At 39.2% G+C, this 23,132-nt stretch overlaps 1 protein-coding gene across 3 annotated transcripts in view; it reads left to right on the top strand.

Moving 5' to 3' along the window:
* The window catches only part of Mospd2 (motile sperm domain containing 2), a 106,599-nt gene that overhangs the window by 54,290 nt on the left and 29,177 nt on the right, over positions 1–23,132 (top strand). Inside the window, exon 16 of one of the 3 annotated variants that reach the window (XM_028762072.1) lies at positions 18,757–18,774. The exons of 1 other annotated variant lie outside the window; for it this stretch is intronic. The gene's annotated coding sequence lies outside the window, so the exon portion shown is untranslated. Of the gene's footprint in view, positions 1–2,743; positions 2,773–18,756; positions 18,775–23,132 lie in introns of those variants that run through there. One more of the 3 variants, XM_028762049.1, reaches the window with a different exon arrangement.

Below are 23,132 nucleotides of genomic sequence, written 5' to 3'. Positions count from 1 at the left end.
AGAGAGAGAGAGAGAGAGAGAGAGAGAGAGAGAGAGAGAGAGAGAGATTTTCTTTTAAGGAAAAAAAATCAATTGAACTCAGGGCTCAACCAAAATGTGAAGACCCAGAATCTACATGTACACATGTGCATAAAGTTCCCAAGTTCCCCAGGTGCTCATGTACTGTTTAAGCTTACACAAACATTCACAGAAAGGATACTGCCCCTTAAAGTTCATGTGCTCTGAATGATTTCTCATTTTATTTGAGTCTTAGAGTTGTGGGGAGAAGCTGTTGTGTATGTTTTTCCATGGGTTTTGCTCTCCAAATAATTTATGTTCATTTATAAGTAACCTGTGTGATGTATGGATATTCTTCATAATGAGTTAAACATATATTGAATGTTTTCAATGTGTCAAGTACTATGTGTGGCACAGTATTCCAAAGATAAACAATATTTTGGATCCTACTGTCAGGAAATCATAGAATGCAAGTAGGTTGATTGATTCCAGGCCAGATTTAACATATAAAATACCAAATTATTGTTTGGATATGTAGAAGGGTATCAAGAAAGAAACTATTTTTTTTCATGAAACATGTTGATTTTACCATCAGGTAATATAAGTGCAATATTTTCCAGCTGTGATATAGATTCCTAGTGGGGTTAGCATAACTAATAGAGGTCCCACTTGGTATATCATAATAAGGGCATTATGTAGGTAAGGACTCCCACTGAAGAAATACCACCAGGTAGCTCAATTAGCAAATCTAGAAGAAGAGCTGATAGAGCTACTTCTCCTAATTTTCCTAGGGAGGGAAAGGCTAAAGTACAAACCAGATTTCAACCTTTTCTACTTGCAGAGGCGCTAGCTGACGATATGCACAGTTTCAAAAATGGATCCTCCTAAGGGGAATGAGTAGGAAAAAAGAAAAGGTGCTTGGGTGGAAAATAGCTTACCCATGTCTCAGAAATGTGTCCTGGAAATGAAACATCTAAAATAATATAGGAACTTGGTCGATGGGGACTGTATAATATAGTCATTACTTGTCTGGTTGTTCTGGCAAATGCAACTAAGGAAGAAAGGGTTTATTTTAGCTTATAGTTTCAGGGTGTAGAAACTACCCTGGTGTAGAAGTATGAAAGTAGGAAAGGGAGGTGGCAGGCCATATAGCATCCAATTAGGCAGCAAAGAATGAATGGTAGTGCTCAACCAGCCTTCTCTCTCTTTTTTTTATATATACAAACACCTCAACCCATAGAATGGTGTCAACCACAGTTAAGCTATGTTGTTTTTTTTTTTACCTGCATTAACTTAATCGAGAAAATCCTTCAGAGATACACCCATAAGTTCTCCCACAATGGGATTCTAAATCCCATCAAGTTGACAATGAAGATCTAACCATCACAAATGGAAATGGCTTCAGCCTTATTGTTTGGAAGACTAGTGGATGCATAATATATCTCAGTGTTGTGTCATGCTGTGGTTTGGAGGACATACCACTACACATTAACTCAGCATTTAAAACAAAAGAGGGCTTACAGTGACCTGTATTTGGTGGAGTCTAGCTGATAGAACTGTTGGTACGATCACTAGCAAAAAAATGACACTTTAGCATTCAGCTCTGAAAAATTAATTCAGATGTTTAATGTAAATCAGTAGAATAGTTTAATCTTTTAAACCCATGATCCAAACAAATTATTCCAGAAACCAATTATTCAATATTGGAAATTTCTCCAGAGTGAGGGGGGGAAGGGAGGGAGGGAGAGAGGGCGGGAGGGAGGGGGAGAGGGAGAGAGGGAGGGGGAGAGACAGAGACACACAGAGAGAAACAGAGAGACAGAGAGATAGACAGAGAGACAGAGTCAGACAGAGACAGACAGACTGACTGACTGACAGAGACAGAGAGAAGAGAGAGACAGAGACACAGAGAGAGACAGAGAGGCCTGAAAAGGTATTAGCACAATTTCTTTTTATTTATTTCAGTATGGTTTCTATCCCTACACATAAGATGGTCCTTGGAAAGAGGAAATACTTCCCAAAAATCTCTCCTGAAAACCACCCTTTTTAAGCAAATAGATTTCATTTGTGTGCTCATTAGATGGCTTTTGATTTAGTGGGTCTGTGAAATCAATCCATTTGTTGCTTAGCTCCTCTAGATAATGTATCTACCAACTTGTCTCCATTTATTTTCATCCTGTGGGGAAAATGGTTCTCCCCTCTAAGGCTAAGGACCAAACATACCCAGGATGGGAGAATGGAATGTTTCTAGGTGACGATTATTTTCAAAGAAATGTCACTGAAATGCAGACAGGAAAAGCAAAGGGCTTTTTTGTTTGTTTCTTTGGCACAGCATCTCGCCTGCCACTCTTAAGGTGAGAATAAAAGGGCAAGTTTGCATCTACAAATAGCCACCAAATTAAATCAGTAACTCTTCTGGACTTTGCTGCCAATGGAGACATTAGATTTTTTTTTTTTTTTGCTCCCAAATGAGATAAGTTCTGGGCTGTATTAAGATAGAACTCTTGGATTGAACACATCTTTGAATAGGTGATAGTGTTCTCAGAACATTCTAGGAGGGATTTACCTGAATAATTGTGAAATATAAGACTTGTGGAATTAACATATTTTCAAATTCATCCCCTTTTCACAAATCATTAGAATGACTTTATATCCAAATGATACAAAGATCATAAAATGATGAAAATTGTTAGGATATGGGTTGGAGAGATTGCTTAGTGGTTAATAGCACCTTGTGCTCTTCCAGAGGACCCACATCCAGAGCCCAGCACCCACATCAGTCCAGTCATCAACAATATGTAACTCCAGTTCCCAGCTTTTGATGCCCTTTCTGGCCTCCATGGACACTCACACATGTGTGCTCATAACCACAGAGAAATAAATAAAAATAAAAACAAAATCTTTGCATTTAAAATTTTTTATTTCACTTGTGTGAATATTTGTCTACATGTATGTGAGTCTACTATGTGAATGCAGTGCTCAAAGAAGTGAGAAGAGGACACTGGATCTCCTGAACCTGGCATTACAGACGATTGTGAGCCACCATATGAGTGCTGAGACCCAAACCTAGGTCCTCTGCAAAAGCAACAAGTGATTTTAACCACTAAGCCATCTAAAAACAAAATCTCAAAATAGACTGTGTTAAAATTTATGTGAAGAAAGCAGACAGTGTATATATATATATGTGTGTGTGTATGTGTATATCCATAATTACCCAGAAAATATAATTCAAAAAATGTTTAATCTTTCCAGCAAGATGGAACACTCTGAAAACATACTTACTTTACACCAATTGTCTTCACGGTAAAATATGTTTTTCTCCATTTTCCCCTTTCCTTATTTCTTTTAAAGGAGCTTATGGTAACTCTGCTTTTTATAATTAAAATCTGATGAAAGACATTAAAACTTAATTATAAAAACAAATTGAATTCTGACTTATATCAGTTACCTAATTTCCTTTGGTACATCAAGATTGTTTTAAACCAATATTGAAAATAAAGTTGTGAAGCATTGTCATTGAATGCAACAGGAAAAGAAAACCTTTCTTTCTCTCCTGGTGCCTTTCATGTCAGACATTGCATGTCTCTGTCTCTGCTCTCTTTCCTTTTCAAATAGATACTCGGGCTCATTTCTCAAAGCCAAGATCTCAAAACCAGAGTTCTTTTGACTTGTGTGCCTGGTGGGCCATGAATAAGTATAGCCTTAGTTCTCCCCCAAACAGCTCCATGGTAACTTGCTTTGTTAGACACTAATCTGGATATTGCTTAGGATTTTAGAGGTGCACTGCTTACTCTGTCTACAACATTAGTGTCTGTCTTTAATGCACCCCACTCTCTGCTTTCCACTTCCTAAAGTTTACCCTTTCTATCTCCTCAAAGACTTAGTTCCCATGTTATCAAACACCACCTTGTCTATCAAGTAAAGGCATGTGATAGTAGCTAGAGACATTCACGGGTTAGCCAACTTTCAATGCTCGAACACCTTATAACAGTTACCAGTATCTGTGATAGTTTGTTTATATTGATAGATGGCCAACATAATGTGGATTTAGAATAACCATGGAAACATGCCTGTACATGTCTATGAGGGAGTCTGTGCACTGGTTTAATTGAGGAGAGAAGGTCTACCCTAAATATGCATGGTACCATTCTATGGGTTCAGGTTCTAGACTGAATAAAAAGGAGCAAGCAAGCTAAGTACCAGTATTCATCTTTCTGTGCTTCCTGATTGTGGTTAAAAATACAATCAGCCACTTTAAACTCCTTCCATTATGACTTCTCCTTCGTCATAGACTGTACCCTTGAATTTTGAGCCCAAATGAATCCCATGTTCCTTGATTTTGTCAGCACATTTGATAACAGTAACAGGGAATGTCTAACTCTCTATTGTCTTAGGACTAATGCCTTCAGCTCCTACTAAACCAATGAATTCCCTGGGGCTCTTGTGAAAACGCAGATAATGACTCAGTACTTCTGAAGTGAGGTTTAAGATTATGTACTTTCAAAAAGCACCCAGCTAGAGCTGATGCTGCACACTTCTGGTTGCCCCAGAATGTTTTTGTTGCTATAATAGGATACCTCAAATGGACAACTCATAAAGGAAGGAAGTTGGTTCTGTTCATGGGTTCTGGGGACAAGAAATCCAAAATCAGGAAGCTGAATTTGATGCAGGCCCTCGAGAAATAGTAACATGCTGGAAAGTAGAAGACAAATGGGTATATACAGAATGTGTCAAACATAAAGCTCAGCCTTGAGTTAGAGCAACCCATTCTCAGTAACTAATTTAGTCCCTTAAGGAATACATTGAGGACCAGTGAGCTATCTCAGTGGGTAAAGACACTTTTCTCCAAGCCTGATGACCCAAGTTTGATCTTCAGGACCCACATGGTAGAAAGAGAAAAATTCTCTCAAAGTTGTCCTTTGACCACATTAGTGCCATCCACAATCTTACAGGGTTGTGTACATAGATAGTTTGGGGCCAGCCTGGGCTATATGAGAAAATGTATCAAAAAATTAGCTCTGATTAAGTCTCTCGTTACTCCTAGAAGTCGTAACATTGGTTGGAAATATGCAGACCTATGATATGACATGGTGTTACCCCACCTTTATGATGCTAAAGAATACAATTTAAAGGGATCATTTGAGACTTGATTTACTTTTCCCGCATAGGACCTAAAAGATGGTATGACACAGCTCTTTAAAGAAATGCACTTTTTTAAAGGCTTCCCTTTCATAGGAGAAACTGTTCATCACTCTCTTCTTGAATATCAGGGGGAATTGTTTGAAGAAAAACAAACAAGAAAACCCTTCCCAGAAAAAGACAAAATCCAGCCAACCAACCAACCAACCAACCAACCAACCAACCAACCAAAGAAACAAACCCCAAACCAAACAGTAACAATAAAACACAATCATGACTGAATGGGGATCAGCTAGACCCACTCTAGATAGTATTTCAGTGAGTCTTTCATACTTGAAAGATAACCACTCCAAAAAGAGGGGACATGCCAAATAGGGCTTCAAAGCTGCAAAGCCCATTATTTTGAGCAAAAGTAGTCACCAAATATTGCTTATTTGGATGTGTTTAAAGATTCTGATCTCAGAATCATCTGCCTGTTCATCCAGGAAGAAGGGGAGGTCAGTTGCTCTCATGCTTCCATTGTGTTCAGCCAAATTGTCATGTTACAAAAACATGCTGTGATAATGAAGAAACTAAGCATCCTGAATCCAGTGCTAGTTCATCACCAACACTATGAATGTCAGGGTCATATCCAAAGATCTTTTTGTTTGTTTGTTTGTTTGTTTGTTTGTTTTTGGTATTTCAAGACAGGGTATCTCTGTGTATCCCTGGCTGTCCTGAAACTTGTTATGTTAACCAGGCTGGCCTGAAACTGAGAGATCCATCTGCCTCTGCCTTCCAACTGCTGAGATTAAAGGTGTGTGCCACCACCACCTGAAGATCTTAAGGGACAAAATAACCACAGTGGATATACTACCTGACATTGCCCCATTGTTTGTCCTGAACTGCTCCACTGTGCTGTCATTTTCCTGTGAGTTCTAGAACTTTATCTAATGAGAAAGATTGCTATTCCTATGCTGTATGCACTTAAGGAATATGCACTTTATTATATATGAGCTCTGATGGAAGATGCATGACCATCCACTGAGCAATCTTTATTCACTAGGGTACAAGCTTGCAAAGCCTTGTTCCAACGAGGGCAGCAACTGGGTCCCTGACTTATTCTATTTTTAAATAACAATGTATATTTAAGGTGCAAGTTTACTATGCATTGATTTTATTACACATTGATACAATTTTACTACATATTAAAGATACTTAGGTTCATAATAGATTAAAAACTCTTTAAAATTTATTTTGGTGGCTAAGGAGATGGCTCAGTGGGTGGACAAACTAAGTTTGACTCCTAAGAATCTACAGATATCTGGGTGTGAAAGCAGGAGTGTTTGTAAACCCAGTGCTCTTATGAAGAGATGGGGTACAGAGACAAGAGACCCCTCAGAAGTCTCACCCAGCTAGCAGCCAACAACAAAGAGATACATATCAAATAAGATAAAGGCAAGGATTAACCCTCTGACTTCCATAAGACAACTAGAATATTCTACCCATTTTCAAATACATAAACATACACAAACATATGCACCCACATATGCACACAAAAACTGGGTTTCTCTACTGTTAATTTTAAACATTTTGTTCTAAATCTTCTTATCTAGGTTGGTGGTCAGTTGGTATTTGGAGGGGGAGTTTCTTGCCCTTGGTAGGCATTTGACAATGGCTGGAGACATTTTTGATTTTCTTAACTGGGAGGATATGAACCACATGTCTGGAGAAGGACACTGATGCTGTAAGATGCCGTACGATGAACAGAGCAACTCCTCAAACAAAGACTGTCCCACTGTCAAAGGTCAATAGCCTAAGACTGATGAAGATTTATCCAAGCTCAGAAATTTAAACTAGCTTAGAGCCAACTCTTTTCCCGCTCCCCTATTCTCTCCAACCCTTCTCTTCCTCCCCCCATCCTACCCTCTCTGCCTGAGTTGTCTTCAGCTGATAAGTTGCTTCCCATTAGAACCATAAACATAAAGCCACATACTGACATGCTGTAATGGCTACATTTGATAAGAACTTTCTGTTCCTGACACCCTTGGTTTCTTCACAGAGAAGCAGAAAGCAAGCCCAGGGGGATGGTTTCACTGCTCCCTCTTGTTTTCCTCTGTCATCCACGTCCTTTGTCATCTGAAGGTTTTGTTTTTGCTTCCAAGGCTCATATTTAGAAGGGAGGTCAGCACTAATATTAAAGCCATGTTGAGGAATTCCCATTACAAATACTTTTCTTTCCTGGGCATTCTGGCAACCATTGTCATCAGTATAGAGTGAAAACTCTTTTCTTGATGATCTTGAGGTTGACATCCAAGATTCTTAAAAAATTAGTTTTCAAATAAATGTAAAACAGGCTCTAAGAAGATCTGCTAAATAAAAATATGTTGGATAGGAGAGTTAGTTTTCATGCTCAACAGGACTGGATTAAGAAACACATGGCTCAGTGGGTAAAGTGCTTGCTATGTAATCCTGAAAACCTGAAACCCATACCTAGGATGCATATAAAAGATGGTCATTCTGGTGTTGGAAGGAGACAGGACACACAAATCCCTAGAGCTCATTATTCAGCCAGCCTAGCCAATCAGTGAGCTCCACAGTCAGTGAATGACCCTGTCTCAAAGGATAAGACAACTGAGAAAGATACTCAATACCAACCTCTGTTCCCAAAAGTCACATACATGCATGTACACATGTACACATGCATATACCAAACACACAGAAAAACAAGATATGACTTTATATGAGGTACACTTTGGGTGTTTCTGTGAAAGTGTTTCCAGATCAGATTAGTTTAAGAGGGGAAGTTCTGTTCTGAGGGTGTGTGACACCATTTTATGGGCTGTTATCCTCAAGTGAATGCAAATGGAAAAGGGAATGCTCCAGAATTATCTTACTCCATCTCCTGATTTGGCCAGAAATGAATAGGTTTCCATCGGGACAGTTTCTGCTACTATTTTTTTCCCTACCATAATGGCCTCTGTTCCCTTAAACTGTGAGCCAAAATAAACCTGTCCTCCTTCAAGTTGCTTTAGGCAGATATTTCATCAGAACAACAAGAAAAGCTGTTATTACATAGTGCCTTGGAATGCAGTTCAGTTACAGAGGCCATAATTAACATGCACATGGCTCTGAGTTTAATTCCCAGCTCTCCCTACAACCACTCCTAAAAGAAAATTGCTGACCAGAACAAAATGAGTTTATCACATTAATTCTTTTACTATTTCCATTTCCTTGGGGAGTCCATTTTCTTGGGGGTAGGGAGTACAAGTTCAAGGTAGGGTAAATCCCCTAATATGGATCTGTCTTACTGTTCATCACTAGGATGGGGAGTCACAGATACCCCCTTTCAGAAGAAATGGGAGTAGATACTAAAAGCATTGATTCTGTCAATCTTTCTTAATTTCTAAATGTTTTTGATGAGTTTGAGCTATGCTCTAAGCACACTGTCTCTAACTGATCCTTTTTGTTCTGTCCATTGACTTTGTAGAGAGTAAACCCATTACTTGCTTTAGTCCTTTGCCTCAAGCCCCAGCTTCCACCTATAATGCTGCTTATAATCCTTTATTCCTCTGTTCATGCACTGTGCAGAACAACCAGAATGATGAATAGAGTCTCTCTCAGCAGGTCTGGCAAAGAAGAGGAAGACTTCTGATTCCAGTGGCATCTTCTTGCCTTGAGAAACCGGCAAACTCTTTCCAGACATGTAGGAATTCAAGCTGTCTTTCCAGTATGAGGAGAAAAATAATTGGGCAGTGAATAATGTTGAAATTGACAAGAAAAAAACCCACACCTGTGTTGAAGAGTCTACAGAGGACTTAGAACTTTTGGGTAGTGAGATGGCTCAATAGGTTAAAACCTGAGTTCGATCCTCAAAACCTACATTTAAAAACCAGGCATGGTGTCTGGTTATTTAAAGTCCTTCCCAGGGGAAGACATAAGCAATGTCTTCCTGTTTTCCTAAACTTCTGATGGCAAACTGCCAGTAGCAAACTGGGTCATGATTTTGCCAATGTTTATTCCGAGGAACCAATGAATTTATTGGACTTCATTACAGAGCATAGGTGAAGGGTGTTGGTGCTCCTTTTGCAACAAGCTGTAGCATCTGTAAAGCCTTACACAGTAGGGCTAAAGGCCACATAGACAGAGAACTTCCACTTCCCCTATTTTTCTCAAGCCTGTATACTCTAGTTCATCCTTGGGGGCCATGTACAGTTAAGGCAGAGTTGCATACAATAGCTAGTAAGGAGCATCTGGATACTCAGGCAAGGGTCTTCTGACCCTCCCCACCATTCTGTGGGGGTTACAAACTGTCAACAAGTCCAATTGGGGCATTGTTTTTCAGGATGACATGGCTGCATGTCTGAGATGGCAATTGCTTGCCTGAGAGGACACTCACGACAGCTGCCTGCATATGTAATCCCAGTGATGAGGGCACAGACCCAGGTGGACTCCTGAGGTTCATTAGCCTGCCAGCCTAGCCTTAATTGGCAAACTCCAGATCAATGAGAAACCCTGTCTCAAAACAATGTACATGACTCCTGAGTAACAATACTCTACATGTACGCAAATAAGTTTATCCATATGCACACATAAACATACACATATGCACACAAGAAGAACTTTGTGAGGGTGGGTAGTAGGAATGTTGCAAAACCAGAGCAAAATTACTAAAGGCTACTTTTATTAGTATTATTTTTACTGTTGTTGCTATCATTGAAATAAGGTCTCACAGTGTAGCTCAAGCTGCCGTGGAACTCACTATGTAGACCAGATTGGCCTCAAACTTATGGTAGTCTTCCAGTCTCTGCTTTCTCAATGCTTGGATAACAGGTGTTAGCCATTAGCCTGGTTTTTGGACTATCTTTATGTCCTCTTAATAGCTATTCATTTTGAATCTCTGGCTCTGACCTAACATTTTTTTTAATCAGATAAAATATTTGGAATATATTTACTAGCTTCCACCAACCAAAATCTAAAAATGATATTTGATAATATCTGGGAGGCATAACAGAGATTCCCCACATTGCTATGAAATGTCTATCTACATCATCCATCCTTGAGGTTGGTAAATACCTTAATTTATGACTTTCTCTTGATCTGTGACTATTAAAGTTCCACAGTGGAAATCTGTTATTCAGAGCCACCTGAATCTATGTTCCTAGGCCATGGACACTCACACTTGGTTCAGAACAAATGTTCTAGTTTCTTTTGAGGCAAGAGTTGAATCTTGGGTATTTCAATCTTCTGGGCTAATATCCACTTATCAGTGAGTGAATACCATGTGTGTTCTTTTGTGATTGGGTTAGCTCACTCAGGATGATATTTTCTAGTTCCATCCATTTACCTAAGAATTTCTCAAATTCATTGTTTTTAATAGCTGAGTAATATTCCATTGTGTAAATGTACCACATTTTTTTTGTATCCATTCCTCTGTTGAAGGACATCTGGGTTCTTTCCAGCTTCTAGCTATTATAAATAAAGCTGCTATGAACATAGTGGAGCATATGTCCTTGTTATATGTTAGAACATCTTCTGGCTATATGCCCAGGAGTGCTTTAGCTGGGTCCTCAGGTAATGATATTTCCAATTTTCTGAGGAACTGCCAGACTGATTTCCAGAGTGGTTGCATCATCTTGCAATCCCACCAACAATGGAGGAGTGTTCCTCTTTCTGCACATCCTCACCAGCATCTACTATCACCTGAGTTTTTGATCTTAGCCATTCTGACTGGTGTGAGGTGGAATCTCAGGGTTGTTTTGATTTGCATTTCCCTCATGACTAAGGATGCTGAACATTTCTTTAGGTGCTTCTTGGCCATTTGTGTTTCTTCAGTTGAGTATTCTTTGTTTAGCTCTGTATCCCATTTTTTAATAGGGTTATTTGGTTGTCTAGAGTCTAATTTGAGTTTTTTGTATATATTGGATATTAGTCGTCTATTGGATGTGGGATTGGTAAAGATCTTTTCCCAATTTGTTGGTTGTCATTTTGTTCTATTGACAGTGTCCTTTGCCTTACAGAAACTTTGCAATTTTATGAAGTCCCATTTGTCAATTATTGATCTTAGAGCATAACCCATTGGTGTTCTGTTCAGAAACTTTTCCCCTGTGCCTAGGTATTCGAGGGTCTTCCCCACCCTCTCTTCAATTAGTTACAGTGTATCTGGTTTTATGTGGAGGTCCTTTATCCACTTGGACTTCAGCTTTGTACAAGGAGATAAGAATGGATTGATTTGCATTCTTCTTCATGTTGTCCTTCAGTTGAACCAGCACCATTTGTTGAAAATGCTGTCCTTTTTCCACTGGATGGTCTTAGCTTTGTTGCATTAATATAAAATCCATCCCATTTCTCTATGTCAGTGTGTCCATAGCACTGTGATCTGAAAACCAGGTAACAATTTCTCAATGACTAACAAATCTCACAAGAACTTTTAGAAGGCACCACTTCTCCCCAAAGACAAAAATAAATTAGAGAGTCCATAATATTAAAGGAATTCTAATAGCCATGTAAAGCTTCAAATTTGGCAAAGAATCTAAGAACAAAGGAAAGAAGAAAGGAAGATTGCTCAGTTGGTTAAGGGTTTGCTTAGCATGCAATGAAACCCTGAGTTCGATGTCTCACAATACATAAACCCAGCATGGTGCATAGATTTATAATCCTAGCAGTAGAAAGTGGAGGCAAAAGTTTAGGGTCTGAGATAATATGAGATCCTGTCCAAAAAAAAAAAAAGGAAAGTAAGAAAAGAGAAAGTAGGAAAGGAGAGGTAACACTATACATACTTTAGAACTTCATTTCAATGTGCTGCAGTGAGTTTCAGTTTAGTGGTTTACTGTGATCTCTAAAGGTCATTCGGCAATGTCTGGAGATAATATTTGACATGGACATCACAGATGATGTTGCATGTCCTAACAGTGCACAGGGCAGTCCCTCACAGAAAGGCAAACAATTGTTTTAATTAAAAAAATCACAAATGTTGGCACCCCTGAGGTTGAGAAATCATCCTAGTCTGTGCTGGGTGGGGAAGGATGCGTTTATCGAAGTCAACATGCATTCATTTGTAGCATGGAAATCAGTTCTGCTCAGCATTTTGTTCCTCAGACAGTGTAAGTGATGACTGGGAAGATTTACCTTGTCCCACCTTCACTGCTGCGCCACTCCATCTATAAACAAGGCTCTCGTGCATTTAGAACACTGTGCAAACTCATGTGAATTTCATAACCTTAGTTGAGGGGAAATAAGATAAGATCTGAGCATGTGGAGAGGACATCACGGCTCGAAGGCTGTGGAACTCATCACTGTCAGTCTGATATAAATATTTATGGCAGCACATTCCACCATGAATGCATTTGTCTAGAACAAGATTGTGTCATGCTGCTACAAGCAGAAGCCAGGCTTTCTAAATACAGCTGCTAGTCTTTGAAGCAAGTAGGTCCTACATTGGTTTCGGGTAGAAATGGTGCAAGAATTTCATATTCAATTGACCAACATGAGAAAAACAGGGATGAAAAAAAAAGTGTCCCCTTGCTTGAAACTGTGATTTTCAAAACACTAGGTGGTAATCATTTGTGTTTATTGAACATCTGAAATGTGGTAGTGCAAATTCTGATATGAAATAAATGTCAGCTTCACACAGGTTTTTAATTTTTATTCCATTTTATTTATTTGCGGAGGAAGCATATGCATGGGTGGAGGTCAGAAGATAACTTACAGGAGTCAGTCCCTCCTTCCACCATGAAGATCCCAGGAACTGAAATCAAGTTGTCAGACTTGGTGACCAGCGCCTTTGCCCACTGGGCCATTTTACTGGCCTCAAACTGGGTTTTAAACACTTCATAAAAAAAAGGATATAAAATGCCTCAATATTTCTACATTGTTTGCCATGGAAGTTATAAGATCTAAATATGTTAGATTAAGTACACTGTATGGGTAAAATTAATTTCAGCTCTGATGTTGTCATTTTTTTAAAGACAGGATTTCACTATGCAGCCTAAGCTATCCTCAAGCTTATGACCTTCCTGACTCCACCTCCTGAGTGTCCCCATGCCTGATATCTTTTGTTAAATTTTTATTTATTTGTATTGTCTGGCTATGAGTGCTCTTATCTGCTGACTCACCCCTCCAGCCTCATCTTTTCTTAATGAACTTATTCGATAGTTAAAATTTATGTTACTTTATTTCTTGATTAATGTTGATTTAAGAGAATATATTTTTGTCATTATTTTTTAAAACATACATTAAAAAAAATAGTATATGTGTGTGGGTATGTGCATGATGCCCATGAAGGCTACAAGGGGTTGCTAAATCGTCCTGGAAGTGGAGTTAGTTGTGAGCCTCTTGTTGTGGATGCTAAGAACTGATTGCAAGTCTTTTAGAAGAACAGTACTTCCTTTTAATTGCTGAGCCACCTCTCCAGCTTCTCTATCATTTTAAAAAGGTCACTGTGATGCTCTTTCTCATGGAAAACTATATGCAACAACCCAGATCTTCAGCTTTGGCTACACAAATGCTGTTGGAGGACTTTTATAGTATTAATAACATACATTTATCTATCTACTTATTGTATGTGAGTGTATATGTGCATACACATGCATACAGAAGTGCAATATGGTACATGTTCACAGGTCAGAGGGCAGTTTTCAGGAGTTGATTCTTTCTATCCACTGTGTGGGTCACCGGAATTGAACTCAGGTTGTCATGTTTGGTGGCATGTGCCTTTACTTAGAGAGCTATCTCACCAGATCTGGAGAGCTAGTTTAAAAACACTGATGCATGGATGGAGAGATGGCTTAATGGTTAAGAACATCTGTTGTTATTGTAGAGGACCCAGGTTTGGTTCCCAGAACCCACATGGTAATTCACATCCATCTGTAACTTCAGTTACAGGGGATTTGATTCCTCTTTTGACCTCCTTGGGATCCAGGCATGTGTAGTATACATACATACATGCATGCATGCAAGAAAAACATTCATGCATAGAAAATGAAAATAAATTTAAAGATACCAATTTGTGGACATCCACAGACAAATAAATAAAAAGTGCAATAGACCTATACTCTGACTCTTATTAAAAAATTTAGTCAAAACAGGTATGCTTAAATGTGAATGCACCTTGCTAGAAAGATGGCACACTGAAAATAAAGGAAAGTTCTGCTTCTAAAGAAAGTCAAAGCTGTGACTTTCAAAGTCAATATGGCAGTGCTGAAATGAGTCTACACTCTCCATCCCTAACCCCTAGCAAGAAAACAAATGTCTCTTATCTTCTGGTCAACATTACTAAGTCTGGACACAACCTAAATGTCTTAGGAAGAGAGCTGCTCCAGGAAAAATAGGTTTGCCCAGTATACCATTATTCAGTGCCCTGTGATTCTTGAGTCTGAGTTCATTGAGCATGTCAAAAACAAGCACCACAAGACACCAGAACAAACAGGCTGGGAAACTCTGTGATGGATGGGGTCGAGGTCAGTACTCTGACCTGTGGCCTGCCTGTGAGAAGGCATCTGTTCAGCTGCCTAGTGTTTGTCATGCTTTGGATCTCCACAAAACTGAGATAATCTATACTGAGTCTAGCTGACTAATTTTAAACGTACATTATTTTATCATAAAAAGTAAACTTTAAATTATAAAGCTTGTTTTTTTTTTTTTAGAATTTCATACATGTATAGAATGAATCGCGATCTTATCTACTCCCACGCCCCCTGACCAACTTTCTCCCTTCATTCTTGTTTTCCTCTTTATAACTTCCTGATGCCTGGGTGCATGCCTACAGGTACCGAGTCACCTACTGAAAAGAAAACATAGGGGAGGAGCTTCAGGGTTGCAGGCTGATTTCGTAGACCTTGTACCAAAAGCATTATCCATTAAAAGAAAAATTGGTAAGCTGGCCTTCATCAAGAGTGAAAACTGGTGTTCTGTGGAAGCCCATGTTCAAAGGGTGGAAAGACAAGCCACAGTATGCGAAAACATATTTGTCTCACTTTTCTCATCGCTATGACAAAATACCCAGTAAGAAGAAGGTAGATTTATCTCAGGCTTTTTTTTTTTTTTTATTAAGGCTCACAGTGCCACGATCCCTTCCATCACTGTGGAGAAGGGCAGAGACATCTGCTCCCATGTTTCCATGGCCATGGACAGGATGCAGAGACTAAAGTTTGTTCTCAGAGAGAGATGAACACTGTCCTTTATATGGTATGCAGCTTGGGATCTCAGCCCAGAGAATGGTAGATCTACATCAAGGGCAGGTCTGTCCACCTCAGTTAATCTAATGTAGAAAATCCTTCACACACATACTCAGAAGGTTGTTTCCATGGTGATTTTAGATGCTGTCAAGGTGACAATAATAACCAACACAATATGTGACAAAGTATCAAGAAGATTTACAGAACCCTCAAGCTCAACAGCAAAGCTACAGAGAATTTAATTAGAATATGAGCAAAACAGACTCAAACAAATAGTTCATCAAAGAGGATTTGTGGCCATCAAACAAACATGGGAGAAGATGCTTGATATCATCCAGTTGAGAAATATACATCAAAGCTACTGGGTAAGAATCTAAAATTATCTAAATACATTTTCTCCAGTTTAAAAAAACACTGGGGCTGGTGGTAGAGCACTCACTCAGGAGACTCTGGGCTCAGTTCCCAGCACCAAAATACACGCACGCACACACGCACGTGCATGCACGCACATACACACACAGTCACACACAATGTTAGTATGAATTCCACCCTTCTCCTTCTTTCCCAGATTGTGCTTTAACTGACCTGAAGTAAGACCTGAGTAGTGAACACTTGTGATTTTAACATGCAGCTCAGGTTAAAGCATACCTCTCCCTGGATAAAGCATATCCTGCAATAGGAATTTATAAAATAGAGCCTGAAGGCAGGTGAGGGAAACTGCTGATGTGGGGCTTTCTGAGTAAGGGTGATCTTCACCTTCAATACATAAAATAAGAGAATGAATGCAGCCTTTTCTGGGGGTGCATTATACCGCAACATAATGTTGAGCCAGAGAGCAAGCTGTTTGGATTTACTGGATTTACTCCAGTACTGGAGTAAAGTCACTTATAAGAACAGAATTTGAGCGGTTGACCAAGTGGACAGAATTATTAGTAATGCCTTGCTATATGCTCTTTTCTTTCTCCATTAGCTTCAATTTCATCTGTCAGATGATGAGTTTGCAGATCGGTCTGCACATGGAACTTACCTGGGGAGGTTATTAAATGTACAGAAATGAGGCACGCCTTAAATATTCTCAGGTCACTTATGTGAATAATAGGAAATGATTTTTTAAAGATGTCCCACTCCCAAGCGGGGTGGGGGGGCGGGGAGAGGGTGGATTCTAATGTGCAACCAAACTTGAGAAGCACTGTTTCAGACCACTGGCTCTCAAACTTATTGGCAAGTTGACATTACCTGGGGGTGTGTAGTGTTTTATTTTTCTAATATCCAATGCTAAACTCCAACAATTTTGACTTTGTTGCCAAGTCACGGGATTTTTTTAAAGGGCCCTAAATGATAAAGGACATGAGGGATGGGTATGGGCACAGATACTTTGATATTCTGTATTTCAAATACACATTTGTATTTTATACTGTACTAAGAGTGTAACATGTACACATTGCTAATGATCTGTTTGTTCTGAGTTAACCACTCCCAGCCCAGATGCCCCAAGAGCAGAACAAGATGCTAACTTGAATGCTTCAACAGTTAGAAACAGACAAGTTAGGAGTGAGTAGGGTCTCTTATTTCTCCAATTTTACTGACCATTCTAGTATTTATAAGACTCAGAAATCTTTTTTTCTTATCTTATTTTTGATACATAGGACAGCATCTTTTTTTTTTCTTAAAAATAGAGTTGTCTATCCTGAGCCCACAGGATCCCTATACTTCTTGTCATGTAATTGTCCAAGTAATAGTTCTCTCTTCTACTGTTGTCTTTTGCACACTAGAATGTCCAAACTGGAGTTATAGATAGGCATTTGTGTGCTTCCTGACACAGGTACTAGAAATCAAACTTGGGTCCTCTGTAAGAGTAATGTTTGCTATTTCTACAGTTGCCATATGTCCTATTTATGAGGAAGTGAACGATGTAGACAGTTTTGAGGAAGTATAAATGATTTTGAGAGAGAAAAATTGGGCCCAAAGATCAAACAATGATCTAGATCAACGTTTGCTGAGCTTTGAGTGCTCTTTGGATCTAGGTCGTGGGTCTTTCTTCCTGTAATATGCATGTCTTATCCAGTTGATGAGAACATCAGAGAAAGCTTTATCACACATTGAGGGTATCATTTCCTGATTACTGCAATTTATTTTTATTACATTTATTTAAGTGTGTGTGTGTGTGTGTGTCTGTGTGTGTATGCATGCATGTATGTATGTATGTATGTATGTATGTATGCAGTGGGACACAAGATACACATGGAAGCCAGAGGACAATCCATGGGACTCAGTTCTCTGTCATATGCTATTTTGGGCACCAAACTCAAGTTTGGTCATGAGGCTTGGTGTTGGATGCACTGGGATTTTTTTTTAAGAGTCTTCAATGATTCTATTTTTTCAGCGAAGCTTGGAAACACTGGCTAAAGTGGTATTTTTACTGACTGTAAAACTGACTTAAGTACATGAAAATCTTAACAAGCAAAACAGTTAACAAATAGAAAATAAGTCTATAAAATATGCATAATATTCACATGAGGTATTTGCTACACACAGTGAAGCATTCGCAAGTGCAGAAGACAATGTTTATAGAAGCATCATGACTGGGGACACCAGATCCCAAATTCAAAGCGTTGTTGCCTCCTACAGTTAGGAGTCTCTTGTGCATCAGAATCTCTTGTATGAACTAAGCAGAGTTCATAGGCACGCTGAATCTCCAGATGTGCTGAAGGGAGAGCAGCTCTTCTGCAAAACAGAGACTCTCAACTCATCAACTTGCTCCCACCTGGTGGGCCAACATCAAATGCAAATTAAAGATAAACCAATTTAAGCACTAACTGCCTTTACATCATCTGGTGTTTGTGATCACACCTCCAAAGTGATGTGCCACCTGCAGACTGTCGTTTTCATCTGACTTGCATAATTCCACAGCCCCATTTTGGAGACTTTTGTCCACATTCCCTTCCAGATTCTATAATGTGGGAAGATGCCCTCCCAAAGGAAAACATCCTCCCCAATTTCGTTCAGAAGATGAGCATTGGAGAGGAGTCAGCACCTCTGGCAGCAATCTTTAGGGAGATTTGGAAGAGAAAATAAGTTGAAATGAATTGGAGGAGAGAGAATTCCATGCTTTGCACTATGACTAAAAGTCCCATTTCTTGCCAAAAAAAATAAAAGATGCCAAAATATGAGTCATACTAGCAAGGAGTGGGAAGTTAATGGCATAGAATGACATGTAACAGAGGTCCTTTGAACTCTGGCTAAAAATTCAGGCAAACAAGTGTGCTGAAAACTTGTTGCCCCACATTTTCTTGGGCCAAGTATTGTGGAAGCAAACGTTTAAACATTTGGGAGATGCGGTGATGGGTTTGTACTGCTGGGCCTATTGGAAAGTTTCTCTACAAGCAGATGAAGATGTGTAGTTGGAACATAAATGTGGATTAGGATGAATGTTAACGTTTCTAAACTTCCTATTGGATTTGTACAGCTCTTTTCTTCCATAAGGAAGAAGATGACATGGGGTAAATAAGTCACTAGCATGGAGCAGCAAGATGGTTTGCCTTCAAAGCTCTGGAGATTCTGACTGCAAAGCTGTATAACCCGGTCATGGCGAGAGAGAGAAGTGAGAAATCACTTGCATTTCATTATGCATACTGGATTCTGCTGGACCATTTGGATCTCGGACTCTAGGAAAATTCAAACTTGATACAACAGCCTGTGGAAACGCACCCCACTGTGTCTGGTTCTAAAAAGCCTGGAGTAGAGGGAAAAGGCTTGAGAATTTGGATCTCCAAATCTTCCCAGGAGATGTGGGAGCTGATGGTTCAGGGATCACCCTCAGAGAGCCACTGCTGAGAGAGAATACTTTATAAATCATATTGCTAATTATGAATACCTTATATTTAACTATACAAAGATTTACATACAATGCTGAGGACTTATTCCCATGTAACTATTTTTTTTTTTTTTGGTAAATGTTTGGATGTCTAGCATGTTAAGTTAGCGTGAGATTTGAAGTCACAGTGTTCCCTGTCTTTGAATAGTCCTTATGTGCCTCGGGTGACAGGAGCTTTTGGTTTCAGATACAAAGCAGCATCTAAATGAAAAATAGGACCAGGAGGGAAATATCAAGGCCAAAATACAGAAAGCAGAACAGGTCAATGGGGAGACTAGGAAGATAGGAAAATACTAGTTTGTGGATGAGATGTTTATGTTTAAGATAGAAGACAGACCAAACTTGAGAAAATAAACAGGAAGATTTGTTTATTTATTTACTAATCTCATGATTATTAATGTCCACAGGGTATGTGAGGTTGTGAGGAGTTGCACATCTGAAGGAATTTCCTAGTTAGGAGGCTTGTTGGCAGAATATGTGCCACTGGAGGTGAAGGTCAGCTTTTCTGAATACTTACGTTTCAAACTTGCCTGTTATTTCCTGGCCAGCCAGTATTGGTTCCAGGTAGATTCTCCTTAGATGCTGGAGGATGAATTTAAAGCCCTCTCAGGTTCCATTTCTCCTTCATGCAAAGCAAATATATCCAGAAAAATTGGAGTTTCATGGGAAACTATCTACAGTTTATTCTGACCTATTATCCCATTTGGAGTCTATAAAGGCTATTTTGCACCTTTGAATGTTGACAGGCATAAGCAAGAACATTCTTTAAAGTTTTTCTTTTATTTTTATTTTATTTTATGTGTATGTCTGTTTCATGCACATGAACGTATGTTTATCTTGTGTGTACCTGGTACCCTCAAGCCAGATGAGTGTGTTGAAATCCCCAGAACTGGAATTAGGGATGGTTGTGAGCCACCATGTGGATGCTCGAAACCAAAACTGATTCTTCTATAAGAGCAATGGGTACTATCAACCACTGAGCAATTTTTCTGGCCCCAGCAAAACAATTGTGTCCCTCGGAGGTTCATTCACTTCCACCCCCCCCCCCCATTGAGTATATAGTTAGTTTTGTTTCTACAGTACCATAAGACAGTTCTGGTGCTAACCATCTGAGTTAATGTAGACTTCCCAGGTTAAAGGTACTTTCACATCAAAACTGGCCCTAATGACATAAGTCACATGCAAATGTGACGTTCTTCAGAACACATACAATTCTGATGGACTACTATTAATTTCTAGGCATATAAAATGAACTTACAGATAACTTTTGCTAGAAACACTGAGTCTTCATTTGGCCATGCAAATGTCTAATGGATAACTAAAATTAAGATCAAAATGTGGCATTTCTGCCTCTATTTTGCATTTGCCTTCTTTGCTCTTGGTCATTTCCTTTGACTGTCAAGCACAATAGATCTGATAATAGAATACCTTGTGACAAGAGTAGGACCTACCTCATAGGCAGCAATGGTTTGCTAATCACAAGGGATAAGAACCCAACTGACAGTCTCAAAGATAGAGATCAGCAGACCACAGTTTGACCAAGATGAACTATGCATACATTTGCCCAGTCCCATGTCTGTTTCCTCTCTATGATGTCAGTGCCTCCAAACTCAGGGTGAAGGTCATCTGTCCTCTTGTTTTCCTGGTATTATAACTCTCCCAGCTGAAGTCCCTTTCCTGTTTTTGTACATTGGTATTTTCATTTTTCATTTGTTTGACTGATTGGAGCTGATTTATTGGGGCCTTTAAGGTCAGGCCTCTGGACTAAGACTCTGGTAATAGGCTGGCATGTTTAAGGGTCAGCTCCTCTGTGTACAGGAAATGCTGCTGTCTCTTTAAAAGAATGTTAATATGACTTCAAAGTTATTTGTTACTGTTCTTGCTAAAGAACTTCAGAAAACTAGCAAAAACAACTGGCTACCATTGCTATATCGCACTGCCTCATTCTTTAAATATTCTATATTAAATTATTTACCGAGATGCATGAGCATGCTCAGGAATGTGTCCGGGCTACATGTAATGTTGTATTTCCTAAACAAACATAAAATACATTTCTCAATAGTCCTATCTTTCTTTGGTAGAGGACCATACTGACCTTCATGAGCATGTTGTGTCCCACCTTATACAAATGCATGTGCAGGCATACATGTACACATGCACGCGTGTGCGCGCGCACACACACACACACACACACACACACACACGTGTGCGCGCACACACACATACACACTCACGCACACACCACTGATTTGAGAATTATGTCCAGTGTAGCCCTTACTAGCTGCAAGTAAGAAATCTCTCTTCACTATTTTCACCGCCTGGTTGTGGTTATTGGTTCTGCATGTATCAAAAGGTGAACTTACTACATTCACTCACATTACAGCTTCAGGAATTATCCATTATTACAGCTTCAGGAATTACTCTCTCAGGTTTTGTAATGACCCCTAGAGGCACAAAGGTCATAAACAAGTCAAATGAAGGGGTACATAGAGTGAACATACATAGCTAAGGCTCACCTTGTACTTGTGATTTCCCTAATGCCCCTACCCACTACTAGGATTATAGGCTTGTGATAGCATACCTGGATTGCCTTTTGATATACTTGCTCTATATACATGTCTATATGTTTTCATGATTTTTAATATGTTGGATTTCTTAGTTACATAGAGGAATAAAACACATTAATGCCCCTTTAGGGGGACATTACTTCCCTTTGGCATATTGATTTTGAGAATTTGCATGACACAGGTGTAACTGCAAAAAGCTGCTCATTTAAAACATGTTTCTACCTCATTAATATGCTCAATTAACATCGACTAATAAAAAATAAATTTCCATCTATTAAGTAAATTTTCATTAATAAAGATATTTGTTTCAAAAACAGAAACTAGATCACCTTCATCACTTAAAAGATACTCATCTGCACAACAAAGTGTTAGAGTTTAAATATGAATTGCCTCCCATAGGCACATGTCTTGAATGGCTGTTACCTAGTTGATAGCTTTAAGTTGGGAGGCTCTGAAAACTTCAGGAGTTAGAGCCTGGGGGTAGTTTTGGCTGGAGGCCATGTATATACATATATGTATACACATGCATGTATGTATATACATATACGGATACGTATACATGTACATATACATGTACATATACACATCTCTTTCTCTCTCTCTCACACACACACACAGAGACAGAGACAGATAGGCAGAGGATATATTTACTATGTAATATGTAATGTATGATTTGAGACTTAGTATCAGTGATCAAGACTGGTATAAAAGAATCTGCTTGCTTTGGCCAGGATGTCAAAGAAATTGGGACTATTTAGCAAATTGCTACCATTGAAACTGTTGTACCTTGTGAATTTATTGTTAGTGAAATAAATTCTGGCACTGCAAAAGACAAAAACATGTTTGTGTTTGATGCTTGTTTCTGACCCAGTATGCTCATGACACAAAGTCACAGAGAAAGAACATAGCAGAACTTGATCAATTTTTTACCTTGATATGAACTCTTAACATTCTGGTTCTTCCATAGACAAACCACTGACTGGATAATGTATGAAGATGTGACAGTGCTGACCAAAATTTGGTGTAGATTCCAGTATGCTGGGAATATCAGAAACATAGTTCACTTGCTAAACAAAGCCTGTGATAATAAACAGAGCCCACCCAAGAGGGAAGTGATGTATTTATAAAAAGATAAGGGACAGGGGATATGTTTTGGTGGATGTATGGTGAGATGCTGAGGCATCCCTTTCCCCTGAGCGACCAGCCACACAATGGTATAGTATATAGAATAGAGTTTATTCAGGGCATGGAGAGGGGAGTCAAGAGGGTAGCAGACGCAGACAAAGGGAGAAAGCGAGAGAGAGAGAGAGAGAGAGAGAGAGAGAGAGGGAGAGAGAGAGAGAGAGAGGGAGGAAGGAGGAGGAGGAGAAGGAGGAGAAGGAGGAGAAGGAGGAGAAGGAG

The sequence above is a fragment of the Grammomys surdaster genome, unplaced genomic scaffold, assembly GCF_004785775.1.
Source record: "Grammomys surdaster isolate TR1022 unplaced genomic scaffold, NIH_TR_1.0 131, whole genome shotgun sequence".
Taxonomy (NCBI): Eukaryota; Metazoa; Chordata; class Mammalia; order Rodentia; family Muridae; genus Grammomys; species Grammomys surdaster.
Note: the sequence above shows the minus strand (reverse complement) of the source record. Positions and strands in the feature narration are given on the sequence as shown.